This window comes from Apis laboriosa, unplaced genomic scaffold (assembly GCF_014066325.1).
Source record: "Apis laboriosa isolate Shangri-la unplaced genomic scaffold, ASM1406632v1 scaffold45_cov149, whole genome shotgun sequence".
In the NCBI taxonomy this organism is placed as follows: Eukaryota; Metazoa; Arthropoda; class Insecta; order Hymenoptera; family Apidae; genus Apis; species Apis laboriosa.
The window spans coordinates 1006955-1022871 of record NW_025223361.1 but is presented as its reverse complement, the minus strand read 5'-3'; the positions used below and the strand labels follow the sequence as shown (position 1 = coordinate 1022871).

Genomic DNA, 15917 nt, shown 5'->3' with positions numbered 1-15917 from the left:
ATCTATCTCGATTTTCTTGTATCAGATCATGTTTGAAGAACGGTGGAAGGTCGATCGTTGACACGTTGTTGACGAGAACAACTATAATATAAGTTTCTTTTCTTTCTTTCTTTCTTTTTTCGCTCGTTAAACGAGACTCCACTTTCTCACTAATCGAGTTGGATAACTCTTTTTGTCATGATATGCGCACACAGAGAGAGAGAGAGAGAGAGAGAGAGAGAGAGAGAGAGAGAGAGAGAGAGAGAGAGAAGAGAAAAAGAAATGGAATTATGAGAATTGTTTCGAGGAGACGCACACACTAAGGGGCTAAGGATCATGCACTGAATGAAGTGAATCGAGTTAGCAGTCACGTTTACTCGCCGGTTCCCCTTTCTCTCGACGATATACTTCACCGTGGTTTCCCTGTTAGGCCTCCTTCTCCCTCTCCCCTCCTCTCTCTCTCTCTCTCTCTCTCTCGGTGAACACTGTCTCCTCTTGTCACCTTTCAGAGAGACACTTTCCATGAATCTCGATGATCCTTGATGCCAAGATCTTTGCAAGAGTTATGCAACGTGAACAAATTTTCTGAGAGCAAATATTTGTTGGAGAAAATTTGTTTTGATCGAAGGAAATTATTGCGCGCCAAGATTTTTTGAATTTTCACGAATACCTTTGATGAAAGTTTTACTTTATTGTGATTTATGGGTGGGTGTTGAAAATATATATATATATATATATGTTTCTTACTTTTTTGTATTACTATCTATGAAAGGTTTATTTAGCAATTTTTGATTTTTAAATTATATTGTTCGTGCAAATATTTGTATTAATTAAATGTAAGAAGAAAATCTGCATAAACGTTGTTTTAACAAACGAAATTTATCTGTGATGATCGAATGACAGATGGCAATTCTTTTGACGTATGTACTTTGTATCGTGTGATAAATGTATTTTCTTCTTTGATTACCTCCTGGTAATGCGACGTCGTCACTCTTCCTGAGAGAGATTTTTCCATAAATCTCGATGATCCTCCAGAATTCTCTCTGATCTTCGGGAAATACGTTTCCGCTTCTTTCTAGATTCTTGATTTTTCTTCGTTCGACTTTATGATTTCGGACAGGAACGAGTTAATTTGTGCAATTTTTATTTGATTCAAATGAAATCGAAATCTGATTCTTAAATTGCGATATCGATATTCTTATTTCTTTTCTTTTTAATCCGAAAATAAAATTTTAACAAACTTCAAAATCGTTTTCGATCTGAGAAAATATAAAATTTCTATTTTATAATCATATCAATTAAAATAAATAAATGAAGCAATTTATCTTAAGAATAAAGAAGCAATTTATCGACTCAATTTAAATGAGAAAAAATAAGGAAAGATTCTCGAAATTAATTTGAGTGGATAAAAAGTCGAATAAAAGAAATTACAAGGATAACACCTGTTTTCTGGAAAATTGCAATTCAATCGTTACGCAAGGAAACCAGAATCGATGCAATGATTGTTAAGTCTGCGGCGAGAGATCTTTGCATGGAAATTTTGTTGCACCATAATTCTTAGACCGTGTTCGTGAATTGTTTTCCATTGGTTAACAGTGTTTGTAGAAAGCGATGGATATTACACCGATTACTCGAGTTACGAGTTCTGGAATGAGCTACTCTCGTTAGCTACCATTTATATCGACCGAGTCAACGCTTACCATCTGATTTGTCCATTTTATTTTTTTCCTCGCCATTCATCATTCTTCCGCTTATTACCCTTCTCAAAGATTATCATTTATCCCTTTTAACAGTTTCAACAGGTTGTAATTCACGTAAATTTTTATCGTATCCAGATTTTCGTTCAGATTCTCATGCGCCTTTTTATTACATTTATTCTATATTTTTCAACATTTTCAATTAGTAATATATATATATATTTAGTGTGATAAATTTAACATTTTTCTCTTAATTAAATGTTGTTATGCCAGTAAAGCAATAAATATGCAATAAATAAGCGTAATAATTCACCAAGTAACGACAATGAATAAAAATTTAAACATGTATTCCAATATAATAGTTTTATAGATTGAACATTATTTTCCTTCTTTTATTTTCCTTTTACTTTTATTGTAATAAATAAAACATTGATTCCATGGGATTCCAAGAGTTTTAAAAATTGGAATAATTTTTCCATGTTTCAAAATTCAAATATAAAAACTTTCCTACCTCGCCTCTCAAACGAACAAAACCACCTTTAAAGATCCATCGACGTTCTGCTGCATGACGTCACGTCGAAATGAGCATTTCCATCTTCGAAAGAGGGAAACTTTTCGTGGTTACAATTTTTTCTTCGACTTTTTCCGAGTAGAATATTATTCCGCCGAGCGAAATACTGTGGTGGTGGTGGTGGTGGACATATTTTATAGGTCGTGTTCCAGGTCCGAATAAACGGTCGTTGACACAAATTTTCCACGGAAAAAAAAGAAAAAAAAAAAGAAAAAAACCCTCGCTCGAACCGAGATTAAAAAAACATTCGGGAATTCGCATGAGAGGTTTGATACAATTGTGCGCGATATTTTTCGATCGATTCTAAGGATCGAAAGCATAGAAGTTGGTAAATAAATATTGATTGTCTGTCTTTGTTTTACGAGGAATTGAAGCTTATGATCAGATGAGAGATGGAGAGATATTAGATTTATTATTTCATTTTTTTTTGTGATTGGAACAGTTATATATATTTTTATTATTCTTTTAATTATTTGTTTTCCATTAATTAAAAATTTTATATCTAATTGATGAAATCATTAATCCATTCTTTTCTATTAAATCAATTGGTCATCAATGATATCATGCGAATATCCTGAATTTAATGATATTGAATTATTGATTCTTATTTATTAAATTATAGAAATTTAAATCAATTTCGATTATTAGAAACTGATAATCAAATAATTGTAAACCAATAAAAATTCCTTGAATGAAAATAATGTGTTTAATTGATGAAATCATTAATCTATTTTTTTCTATTAAATCAATTGGTCATCAATGATATCATGCGAATATCCTGAATTTAATGATATTGAATTTGATTCTTATTTATTAAATTATAGAAATTTAAATCAATTTCGATTATTAGAAACTGATAATCGAATAATTATTTCAATAAAAATTTCTTGAATGAAACGCCATTTGAAAATTGTTTATTGTTTGGATTCGAAAATAAGGGATAGAAAATTTTATTTTAATTTTTATTTTATGTTTGTATAATTCGATCAATTTTAGAATTGAAAGTTTCCAAAAATATTTTTCACGAATATATTAATAATACATTAATATATATATATTAGGAATTAAACAGCGTTGTTTCGACTCCTCAAATTAAATTGTTATCATTTTTTCAGAGAGGAGCGTTTAAACAAAATAATACACGTTTGAATTTTTTTTTCTCCTGGAATCGAATCTTCCTACTTTCTTCCAATTTTTACGAGAGAAACGTGATGAAATCTTGTTCTCGTGTCGAAATAAGATTTGAAAAATGAAATTCTGAAGAAACTTCCACTCAACCTGATTGCTTTTTCATCCTCTTTGAAGAGTCATATTTTTAAGGAATAACTTGCTAACTTGTTGTCAACTGTGAAGAGAATATTATTTGAGATTTTTACAAATATTGATTTAATATTTTTAAATCTATTTTTTTTTTTTTTTAAGGATAAAGAAAAAGTTTCTTTCTATCAATTATTTAGTAATAGAAACGTATTCTTTTTCTTTTATGTTTTAATAAAATATCTTCCATAAAATTCCATTAAATCAATTACGACCACGATATCTTAAAATTTATCGTTCAGATTTATTATAAATTATACGAAATGTTAATATTAATTGTAATATCGAATATTATATTTCCAATACATCATCAGTTAATAAATTTCATCATTATTATAATCCCAAATAAATCTCGAGATATTCGTTTCAACGAAACTATTTCCAACTATAACTAAAACTATTTCAATAACCACGTGCAAAACTTTTTAAACTCGAAACTCGATCCGATATCATCTTCGATCGTATTCATTAACTTTTCCTCGACTCACATATTTTCACTCATATTTGGGATTTGAGCAACAATTTTTACCCTGCTTGTGAGATACTTTTCTTCGTATCTTCAAAAATTTCTCCGCTTATTTTTTTTTTTTTTTTCTTTTTCCATTTACTCTTCTTTCGTTTGTTTTTCTCGGATTCGGCTTGGCCTCCAGAACGGAAACTACCTTTCAAGGGGATCCGGTTGTCTCGGTTATGCAACCAAGCTTTCTACACACGCTCGATAACCGGTACGCCACTTAACCCTTTTAATACTTCGAAAAAAAAAATATCTTGAGCCGATGTTTTTCGTTTTTTCAACAGGAATTTCTGTAATATTAAAATATTTTTATTGAACAGAGATATTAGAATATTTCATTTTCATTTCAAATGTTATTGCAAAAGCAAATATGAATAATTTCGTGCAACGACAATAAGATACATGCTTCGTTTTATCGGATAGAAAAAACGATACATTTAGCTTTATACTAAGATTAGACTTCATCTAAACTATATAAGGGATAAAAAAAAATTAGCATAGATATTTTATTTAAAAAATATATATTAATTATTATTAATCCAAAATAAATTTTTTTTCTAATGTAAAATTACATAAATTTTATGACAATATAAAAAAAGAGTGTGATATTTTTAAGAGAATTATATTAATTTTGATAATATTTTTCTTGAAAAAAATTTGTAAAATTAATAAAACATATTCGAGATCGAAACCGAAAATCGAAGAAATGGATATTTACTTTCGATAAGTGATAAGAACTCAGAAGAGTTAATAAAATAAAGAGTAAAAAAATCGTAAAAAAATTATAAAAATACTTGTTTTCAAACCAATTCAAAAAGTTAAAAAGAGTAAAGGATAACGAGCATTCTCTTCGAGATGAAACTTGCCCCGATGATGAGGATTGAATCGAAACAAGTCTCGCCATGTAGAAAGTATTTATATATTCTATTTATAGAAAGCAGAGATTCGAAGTAATTCGTATTGATTCAGATCTCATTACTATTATCGAGGCACGCCTCGAGACGAATCTAATCGTGACGTAGTTTATTGACAGGTTATATAGCTTATTACGGTGACGCCCGGTTAACTGTCGCACGATCAGAGCCGGAACTTGCCAATTACAGAGGAAGATAAGTGTTCTGAGAATCGTTGGTGACTTTTTTCTAGTGATTTCTTCATTGTCTCGTGAGAAGAAGACAGAAGAAAAATATTGCTTGCGAAAAAAAAAAAGAAAAAGAATATTGATGAGAATAATTTAATAGGAACAATGGAACGATTAACAAGTATACGCTGTACTTGGAATATTGTAGAAATATCGGTGATAAAAATTTAATTTGAAAGAAATTATTCCGAACTTGCAAAACAAGTAATTCGAAGTTAAATCTCATCTTAGAAAATCTCATGGAGGGGTCTTTGAGTGATGTTGCAAAGGTTGGGCTGTACGTTCTATTTTACTTGAAAAAAAAAAAAAAAAAGTTAATGTGGAGGCTCTCACTTGGTACAAAAACCAGCTTCGAATAATAATTATAGCAGGTTTTTACTGTGTAGCAAGATTTATAATATTGCAGTTTGTAAATTAATAGAGAAGAAAATAATTGAGTATCAAAAAAAAAGGAGGAACAAATTGATTAAAATACGAGTTAATTTAAAGTTATAAGATTTAATGTTGAAGGGAACGTTAAAGATGTTGGAGAAAATATCGTATGAGATATGAGTTTGGATAAACGGATTAATATTAGTCGGCGCAAGGGAATATAAACATATTTTTAACCTATGATTATATCCCTATAACCTATGAGGATATTAATCATTATTTCTAAACACGTTTACAATGAACACGTACTTTTTAGATACGATTATTTTTATTAGCTTTGTGAATACAAAAGCATTTAACTGCTTTATTGGTTGCAGGGGAAGAATATTTTTAATGCTGTAAAAAATATTATTAGAAAATACTATTAGATGATATATAAATAAATGGAAGTCTTTGAAGGACTTACATGTGGAATTAATATATGATATAACAATATGCGTGCATATTCGTCTCGCACGTTCGCGAGTTTAGAAAATTGATGAGGTTTGAAAAATGGTATGAAGAATATATTGCAAAAGATGTTTTTTTTACGCTTGCTCGTCGACAAATAAATGAAGTTACATTGAATATGTAAAATTGTTCGTCAAAGTGAAAATATGAAGGATTCGGCATTTATTTCTACAAATAATGTAAATTTATTTTCAAGAAAGAAAATACGATAAAAAAAAAAGAAAAAAAAAAGGGATACCGTAAAGATTGGTCAATCGCTAGATAACGCAACATGAAAATGGAAACAAGTATTTATATTTGCAAACGTCACGGAAGAGAAAGGCAGTGTATTGGCAGAAAAATTTTCTGTTGCGATTTTCAAATGTCGGCATTCCCTCCACTAAAATGAGTAGTTTCTCCTTGAATCTATCTAGATGTGAATCCTTGACGCGAACCCAGATAGCAAACTGCATTTTCTGCAGTCAATAAGGCAGTTGAAATGGTATATTCGATCGAGTTGAATATTTACTACTTAGTACGCGATATCGTCACTTAAAAACATTTGTAAACGTCACTTATATTGATAGTTAGTTATTAAATTGTTAATTATTAACAAGAAGATTAATAATTAATTATGTAGACAATATATATTATATCGTATATAATGAATTGTTAATGAATTAATAATTATACTATTTATTAATCAATTTCCAAATTAAATTGGTTGAATCAAATTAAATGTCGTATTATCATATATTTTCTTAAAAATATAATGCTTAATATGCAAAATATTTTGTTTACGAGAATATTTATTATTTAAATCAGAATATTTAAAAATTCAAAAAATCTTGAGATATATATGTATTTAAATTTTATGCAACTCTGAACATAACAGAAAAACTAAATCTTAGGAAATTTACGCGCCAAATTGAGTGAATATTATATAATTTCATATAGCATATGCATAATTATTTTAATTCAATTAATTTAATTTTAATTCAAATAATGCATAATAAATATTATTAAATCTTAATCATTCATTACTGAGTCGATAACATTGGAAACTACTATTAAAGAGGCCCCTGAAATATGCAACAGAAGTGCATTAAACGATAGGATTTATTTTACATTTAATTTGAGATACGACAAACGAACAAATATTATTCTATAACATTAATGTGACAAGAGATGAAGTTTACAATTATTTTTAATTAAATTTCACTTTCTAATAATTTTTTACTTATTTCGAATGAAAATTTCAAATATATATGCACGGGAAGTATTTATATCCTTTTTTAGAAAACTTGGAGCAGGTCAGGATGGCCGAGCGGTCTAAGGCGCTGCGTTCAGGTCGCAGTCCACTCTGTGGGCGTGGGTTCGAATCCCACTCCTGACAATTTTTTTTTCATCTCAAAAAAAAAAAGAAAAGAATAAATAAAAATAATACAAGTTCCTTTCGTTTCATATCGTTTCAAAATACGATAAATTAAAATAAATTACTATATTAAATATTTAAAACGCGCAAACCAATCCAAGAATTTTAATACTTCTTAAACTTGATAAAACAACAAAAGAGACGATTCTCCATTTGGAATGCAGAAGATTGCTAATCTTTAATATAAATACTAGTATTACCGCGTTCCTAAAGCTAAATTATAGTATTTCGAATAACACGCATTCGCGATTTTGAATATGCACGATGGATAGTGCATAGAAGATAACTGTTTCGAGGCGTATAACAGTTAAAACAAGTCGAAATGAAGAAAAAAATCCAAGACTTGACCCTCGCGAGAGAAATATTCCGCCGCTTGATCGATGATGTTTAAAGCTTGAATCGTGATCGCGAATTTGTAGGATCGTCGCGAGTCCCGATACAACGAACGTGCTCGCGAATTCTTAAGCGCAATTTACGTTACATGACCGAGAAACGAAAAGAAACACTGGTAAACTTTATAAATATATCTTACTAGTACAAGAATGTTAACGTTAAAGAAGACAAAGATCAAGAGGCGAGTGTCGACGAAGATTGATTAAGAAATTCCATTTCCACGCAAAGCATTATTTCATTTCGTGTAAGAAATCACAATGGCTCCTTCAATTTGGTTGGTTTGTACGATTGATTTTGAGATATGAAATTATGCAAATAATCGAATAAAAACTGTCAGAAGATATCTATTATATTTATTCAATATATACTTGAATAAAGACAATTAATAAAATTTGGATAGGTGGACAATTGCCAAGTCAAATTTTATTATATCTGAGTAATTGTCTCTAACATTTGTTATATTTTAATATTTATAAAAATTTGTTTTAAATTGCAAGTGATGACTGAAAAAGATTTTTTTGCATTATCACATCTTGCAATTTGTTAAAAATTATTTTAATTCCCCTTTAAACTATCCTCTTTCATATATCTATATTTATCATACATTCTATATCAACCAACTTAACTCTCTAATAATATACTAAGGTTACTTCAATAGCATGTTCATATCGTAAAATTATTTCAAATAAAAAAACTTCTTTATTATTACATAAAATCCCCCTAGTCTCATTTGTGCCACGAATTATGAGGTACCTAATATACATAATAGCTCAAAGATCCCATATTGTACACCTTATAGAAACTCGTTACATCATGGACCGTATAAACAGTGAATTTATCGTTAATGACGCTACGGTGCAAGCTACGATATTAAGATTGGCGCGCGATACTTCTATGCACGGATTGTTTACACGCTGCAGGCGCATGGCTGTGCAGATTTCGCACCATCTGGCGCAAAAGTAGCGGTGCCTCTATGCAGTAGATTCCCTCCCGCGATCAGGAGGACCTACTTTCCAGATGTCGCGAAAGATGTCCGGCAAATCTCGAAATAATGTCTTTTTGCGCGATTTAAATTCTTTGAAAATTATTGGAATTTCTTTTCTTTTTTTTTTTTTTTTTTTTCGTTCGTTTCTAGCACCGTATTGGTATCGAAAATTGTTTGAATTATATCGAATATTAGTGAACATAGAGAAATCAAAAAAAAAAAAAAGAAATTCTATTTTTCTAATATAAAAAAAAAAAATTCAATCTAAAATTTATCCTTCGTTTATTCCCTTTTTTGTCGAAACAATTGCGCGATGGATTGATCAAGCACAAAACCTCGACAAAGGTGAAGAAACGGTATCGAATGCAATTAAATGGCACATCGGCTCGCGTGTCGAGGACCATCTGGCATTACCAATAGAATATGCGAACGTGCACGAGCATAGCGGTCCATGGATCTCATGTGCAGCCCAGCATTCGCAAGTCTCGATCTTTCAATATATCGAGATTCCGTTTTCAACGGACCTACTTTTAGAGGTTAGGTGCGCGCGTCTCGATGAAACGTCGTGTCGTTCGATTAAATTCCGCATTCGCGGCTTTAACCGGTCGGTAAGGTTGACCTCCGTCAATCTTGGCTGCCAAACGACCACTCGAATAAATTTGAATTTCCCTAGCTCGCAGGTTTACCGCTGCGTATCGTATAAACACGATATCGTTCCCACACTTGGTTAAACCGTGGAAATCGAGTGTTGATAATAATTTGAAAAAACGATGAATTTTTCTCAAATAAAGAATGGAAAGATATTTTGAAATTTTTAAAATTAAAAATTCACGTAGATTAAAATTAAAATTTTCCTGATATATATATATATATATATATATTGTACCAAATTATTTTTTACTTTTAGAATCATCGTAACTTCAAAGATACCCTAAATTGTTATTTAATTATTACAAAATGGAGTAGCATGTCAAAAGAGTGCACAATCAAAATAATAATTAATACACAAACGAAACAAAAAAAAAATATCGAATTAAACACGATAAATTTATGAAAGAAGCACTAGAGAGAAATATTTGAAACAAGAAGTATTTTATCATACACCCTTTTTTTTTATAATCTCATAAAATAACACGAAGAAAATTTGCAATTTTCCAGGACGATGGAAAATCTGATCGAACGATAAATCATCCATCTACAAGGAAACGAGGTTTTGGCGTTTCGCTGAAAGATAATCCCCGGCTGGTTGGAAACGTGCTGGAATCCCGATAAACCGTGGCTTGGGTCCGAGCCTCTTCTCTATACGTTCTCCCGCTCACGGGTGATTGTTAAAAGCTTTTTTTTCGAGATGAGGGGTCGATAGCCCGCGGATGGCTGCACGAATCAACGCTTAACCCTCGATTTTTTTTTTTTTCCTCGTTCGGTTTCTAAGAGGCCGATGAAACCCTCGGCCTCCGCCTCTGGAAACATCATTGTCGAAGCATTGTAACCGGCCATTCGAAAGAAGCGTGATCACGCTCTATTCATCCTATACGCTATCCGTATTCCATCTATTTTCAATTAATCTCCAAGTACGTTAGAATAAGCGCAATTTCATTTTTCTCTCTCTCTTTCTCTTTTTCAGAAGATTAAAATAAATGAATAAACGAAGGAAATAAAGAAAAAAAAAGGAAAAAAAGGAAAAAAAAAGAAAGGTTCACAGTAGAAGAACAATGGCGCGCAAAATGAGTTGACTCTTACTGCGCGTCATTTGGGAGGGATCGAATGAGTCGCGAGTATTTCATCGATTCCCCAGGATTCTCTAGCAATAGTCCTCGTTTACGAGCGTGAAATGGTAGCCGATGGCAAAGAATAAAAGGTATGGCTGTATCGAAATCACCGCGAAAACGCAAGCGGCGTTTCCAACGTTTCCGACTTAACCACGGTGTTTCAGCTACGCGCTGGATAATGACAGGATTTGGCTAGGCGATAACTGGAAGAAGGAAAGAATTATAGGCTGCGAGAGTGCCTCGTAAGCATCGGGTCTCGCAGTTTTAACGGCGATTCAACCGTTTTCTTGGCCACCTTTTCTTCGTTACTTTGTGATTTCAACGCGGTTCGAGGGAACGGAAACGATGTTTCTCGCGAGGAAGAGGAGATATCTTGGTAGACGATATTGGGAATGACGAGGGATAGGCGAGGAGAGCCTATCGGCAGAATGTTGGATTCGAGCCAAAAATCACCGTAGTTTGCATAGTCGCATCTTTTCTCGCCTATAAAATGTGTCCACGAAACATTTACGTGGATTTGTTTATTTGCGATATAATGATATCCGATTCGCGTTTGAAAATTTAAAATTTAATTTGCAAATCAGGATTATTGATATGATAGAATTAAATACGAATTTGAAATCATTTTTCAAAATCATTTCGAGAGAAATTATTGAATTATAAAAATTCAACGGTGTCCATGTCTACAATCTGTCATTTAAATATATAATTTCTATAAATTTAACGAGCAGAAAGAGAAAACAAAAAAAGTCATTTAATAATTTATCTCATTCTATGATATTTTAAAAGTTTAATAATTAGAATATAGGTTAGATTAGATTCGATTAGACTCTTTGATTCCAAGAATAACTAAATTGGCCTCTGATGTACATAAAAGCAAAGTGACAAGAAATAAGCAGGAAGTTATTCTTAAATTACTATCGCTACACAAGTATCGATCGAATTTCCCCTATATCCCCAATGTATTATATCTCACTCCTACATACGTATCGGAAATCGGTTCAAAAAATATTCGTGGAGTCACGGTTCGTAGAGAAATGGTCCAAATACCTAGTTTATATCCTGGTGACCTGGTTGACCATTTACGCACGACTGCATACGAAGAATATTAATTACGCGTCAACGACTCACCAAGTGTTCCGCATTGACGTGGCGGAAGTAGGTCCGCCACGCGTTAAATGCCACGAAGCATCTTCACAACGGCGACACGAATAATTTGGCGTGATAATTGTCTGGCTAAACAGCCGCGAATGCGGCTAGGAACGTGGGGCAAAAAATTGTCTGCGGAATATCGAATGTACCGTTTATGAGAACGGAACAAAATGTACGCGATAACAGGGACGAGATGTGTATAAGAATTTGAAAGAGAATTGGTGGTATTTGAAGAAACATTAATTGCATGACCTAGCAGAAATTCAACTGTTGGAAAATGAAATTGTGTGAAAATTTGTTCACGTGTCTAACTTCTTCTCTGATCCCTTGACAGTAAAAAAAATCTTCCTGCAATACCGATCGAGACAACGTGAATGTAACCGCGATTGATTTGATCCTGACAATTGGCTAAATTAAATTCCAGGGATCGAAAAGTCGACGCGTCGTTGATTGATTGACGAGTAATTTGGATGGCGATTGAATACCCGCAACGAAGACGATAATGGAATCGAAGTTATCTCATATATTGAATTAGTGAGACGGTAATGTCGATCAATAATTTGTTATATCTAAATAATTCGAACTTTATATAAATATTGCAAAATTGTTAATAATTTTATTCATTAGATATTGTTTATTATTATTAATTCGTAATTCAAATCTGATATATTGTTTAATCAAGATATTTATTTCAAAAGTATATATAGAAAATGATTTTCATAAAATAAATCTATATAGTGTAAGTAATGTTGTTAAGATAAGTTATAAACATGAAAATTTTACTTTCAATTTTTCATTAAAGTTGAATTTATTATTTTGCAGTGATGTACGATTTATTGCTCTTTTCGTCTTGAAAATAAAAACCAACAACGTAACAACGTAAGTAGCTCACAAATATTATTGCCCCTGGGTCGAAACCTCTATTCATACCTTAATTTTATGCCATACCGCATTACTAGAGGCAAATCTATCTCCAGCTCTACAACCATCAGGAGTAAATAAATTATTATGGTATTAATTTTTATGTTTTATTTACGAGAGCTTGAAACGACATGACATGCTTAACTCTCAGCTAAAGGAATTTTTCTATTGTACCAGAAAGAAGCATAATTATGAATATCTTTGGAAAGAAAGAAGCATTAATTAAGTAATAATTTAAGGTAATATATTATCTATCTAAAGAATTTATAAAACAACAAACTCTAACAATAATTCATATTACTGTATCATTAAAGTATTCATCATACTATCAATCTTTTATTTCAGATACATCTTTAAAACGTTAAATATCCAACTTGAAAAATAACGAACGTCATAAATTCAAACTCTATCACTCTAAGCTCAAATTACTATAGTGGAAGTCATTAAAATGTTCATCGCGCAATCACTCGTTTATCTTAGGCGTATCCTCAACCACAACGTTAGTTTTCCAACTTGAAAAGCAACAAACATCCTGTCATAAATTTGAACAACAATAGCCCACATTGTTGTCAATAAATTCATTGGGCAATCGCTCATTTATCTCGTTGTCAGTCGCATCCTTAACTTAAATAAGCTAATTTTCCAACTCGAGAAAAATAGCAAATATTCTGCCATCAATTCGAATTCACAACAAAGTTTAACAATAGCAAAACGTTATTCTTCTATGCAAATATTCATCGCGCGATCGGCCGTTTAAGCTCGGGCGTCTCGTTAACCCGAATAATCCTTTTCCATATTTGCCTCGTCACGAAAGTCGTCGAGTCGATAATGAGTTCATCGACGATTACGGCAGCGGTGACACGACATGGCTCGCGTGCAAATACGCTTATGTCACCGATGCTGCAGGCTGCTTGTTCCAGAGCCATCTTTATTTCGGTCATCGCTCCTTCGGCTCTCTCACCTTGTCCTCTTATCTTTCCACGCGATCCACGTATAATACTCGTATAATAGTACTTATTTATATTACTACATGTAGTGATGGGTTGCGATGCTTCTCAAGCAATATAAATTCTTAGCGATGAAGAATTATGGTATCACAATATATTATATATATTATTTTCTGGTTATCAAAAGGAATGGAATCGTAGATCATATTCATCGTTTCGAGTCTTGGTAAATATAAATGTCTCTACTTTTATTATTTTGAAACGGTAGAAAGTAAATTTCATTTTACCCTTGTTTCTTGTACTTGATATCAGTGAACTTAATAAGATTTTGATCTTAAGATTCGACACAATAACGCTGTCGATTTCGGATCCTTACTCCTTTGATTATAAACCTTCAAATAAACAGTTAAACTCAAAATTGTATTAAAGTAATGAGAAAGAATGGTATCATACCCATCACTACTCTGTCTTTAAATTATTAGCTATGATAGCTTACAAAGAATACAAAGAATACAAAGAAAAGAAAAAAACCATTATTAACCAGTCATTTTCTCAGAATTACTTGCTAACATCTAAGCTCATTACGATCCCATTAACATTATCTTGATATAACTCGGTATTAAGGCATGTATTGATATCAATTTCAACTATCTACTCTTTTCCTATATCTTTAAATACTTCAGCGTAGAATTGTTGAAAAATCGTAAGAAGATATCGTACCCATCACTACCTAATATTCACGGCTCGTTCCAATGGCGAAATCTTGAACTTGACTGGACTTCTCTGAACGGCGCAGCAACCTTGCCGATCGTTACCGTTACCCATCGCCGTCTCGTCATAATGTACGCAAGCGAGTAATGCGCGCGAGGTCGAGACTAATTACACGAGTTTTCTACTGTGGACATCGTCACCGGTAGATTGAATTGCGGAACCGCAGTCGTCCGATCGATCCTTCGAAGTGATTTTTTAGACGCGTGGGAAAGCTTCGATAACGAGATTCTCAATCGTTCGTTTGGAAAAGCCTGCGCCGCCTTCATCGGCACGCTATCTCACCTTTATACGCGCGCAATCCTTCAGACTAATAACGAGGATTAATTGGTCGCGCCGGGGTTAATGATCCACACTCTCTCCGTGGTTGGATCTTGGTTTCCTCTTCTTGGGCTCTTTATTTAGACCTTGATCATTAATCACAAGTGGTTAATTCCTTAGAAAGATTTGAAGTTACCTTAGAAAGATTTGAATCTTGAATCGAAGAAATGTGAATAAGATGGAATCTGAATTAGCTAATAATTTAAGTTTGAATGTGTGTCGTATGATGAGACAAGAATTACTATATTTATAATAAAAAATTTTATATTGAAATTTTATATGACTATCTGATTTGATTGAATCATAGTAATTTACAAATAATATCCAAGTTATTGATAAAAAAAAAAATTGAAACTGTTAGAACCGTACTGTACAATTGTAATAGAATTTTAATTACAAAATATTTCAATATCCATTTGATAAATTACGGATACTAATATATTGAGTATTTAGTACAAGTTAAAAAAAATATTATTTAGAAATATTGCATAAATATTCTGTTAACTACATATTACTAAATGATGATGATAATGCCATAAATGAAATTCATTTGTTTTATTTGTTAACAGAGATATGATTGTATTAGCCTAATTAATTGTTCTATATTATTTAATTACTCTGAATAAAAACATATTTGAACAACATTCATCATTCTATTTTTAATTTAATTTTTTTCCCGATATCCTGTTTTACTAAAATATCATCTATTAATTAAACAAAACAAGTCGACAAGTATCATGTCGATAAAGGAGGTTAATAGAGTGGATCGCAAGAGGAAGTAAACAAGCGGAGAAAATTGAGGTTAGAATATGACGAAAGAGGTGATCCATACTCGATCGTGAAATTTATTTGTTGCTTAAAAGATCTTACATAGAAATCAATATAGCAGTAAATTTATTTTATGAAACGTGTAATAGCAATCCTCGATTAACAAGATCAGTTTTATTTTCAATAATATTACATCCGTTCGACGAGTTTTAATCATCAATACTAAATCTTGTCTTTTGATTCGTAATATTCGGATATTCAATCTAGTCGATAAATCTAGTCGATAAATCTGGAGAAATTAATTCTATAAGATAATAAAGAGAAACATATCATACATAACAGTATTTGTATCATAATCATGGAAACAAAATATAATTA

At 31.8% G+C, this 15917-nt stretch overlaps 1 long non-coding RNA gene and 1 other non-coding gene across 4 annotated transcripts in view; both read left to right on the top strand.

The window, feature by feature from the left end:
* The window catches only part of LOC122716342, a 48933-nt gene extending 33833 nt beyond the window's left edge, over nucleotides 1-15100 (top strand). For 2 of the 3 annotated variants that reach the window (XR_006347005.1, XR_006347003.1), the window contains 4 exons: nucleotides 10052-10214; nucleotides 10518-12356; nucleotides 12637-12974; nucleotides 13081-15100. This is a non-coding gene — a long non-coding RNA (uncharacterized LOC122716342). The remainder of the gene's footprint in view (nucleotides 1-10051; nucleotides 10215-10517; nucleotides 12357-12636; nucleotides 12975-13080) is intronic. The other variant, XR_006347004.1, reaches the window with a different exon arrangement.
* Nucleotides 7394-7476, top strand: Trnal-cag. Its single transcript has one exon. It is a non-coding gene; the product is annotated as a tRNA-Leu (tRNA).
* Nucleotides 15101-15917: the final 817 nt, after the last annotated feature.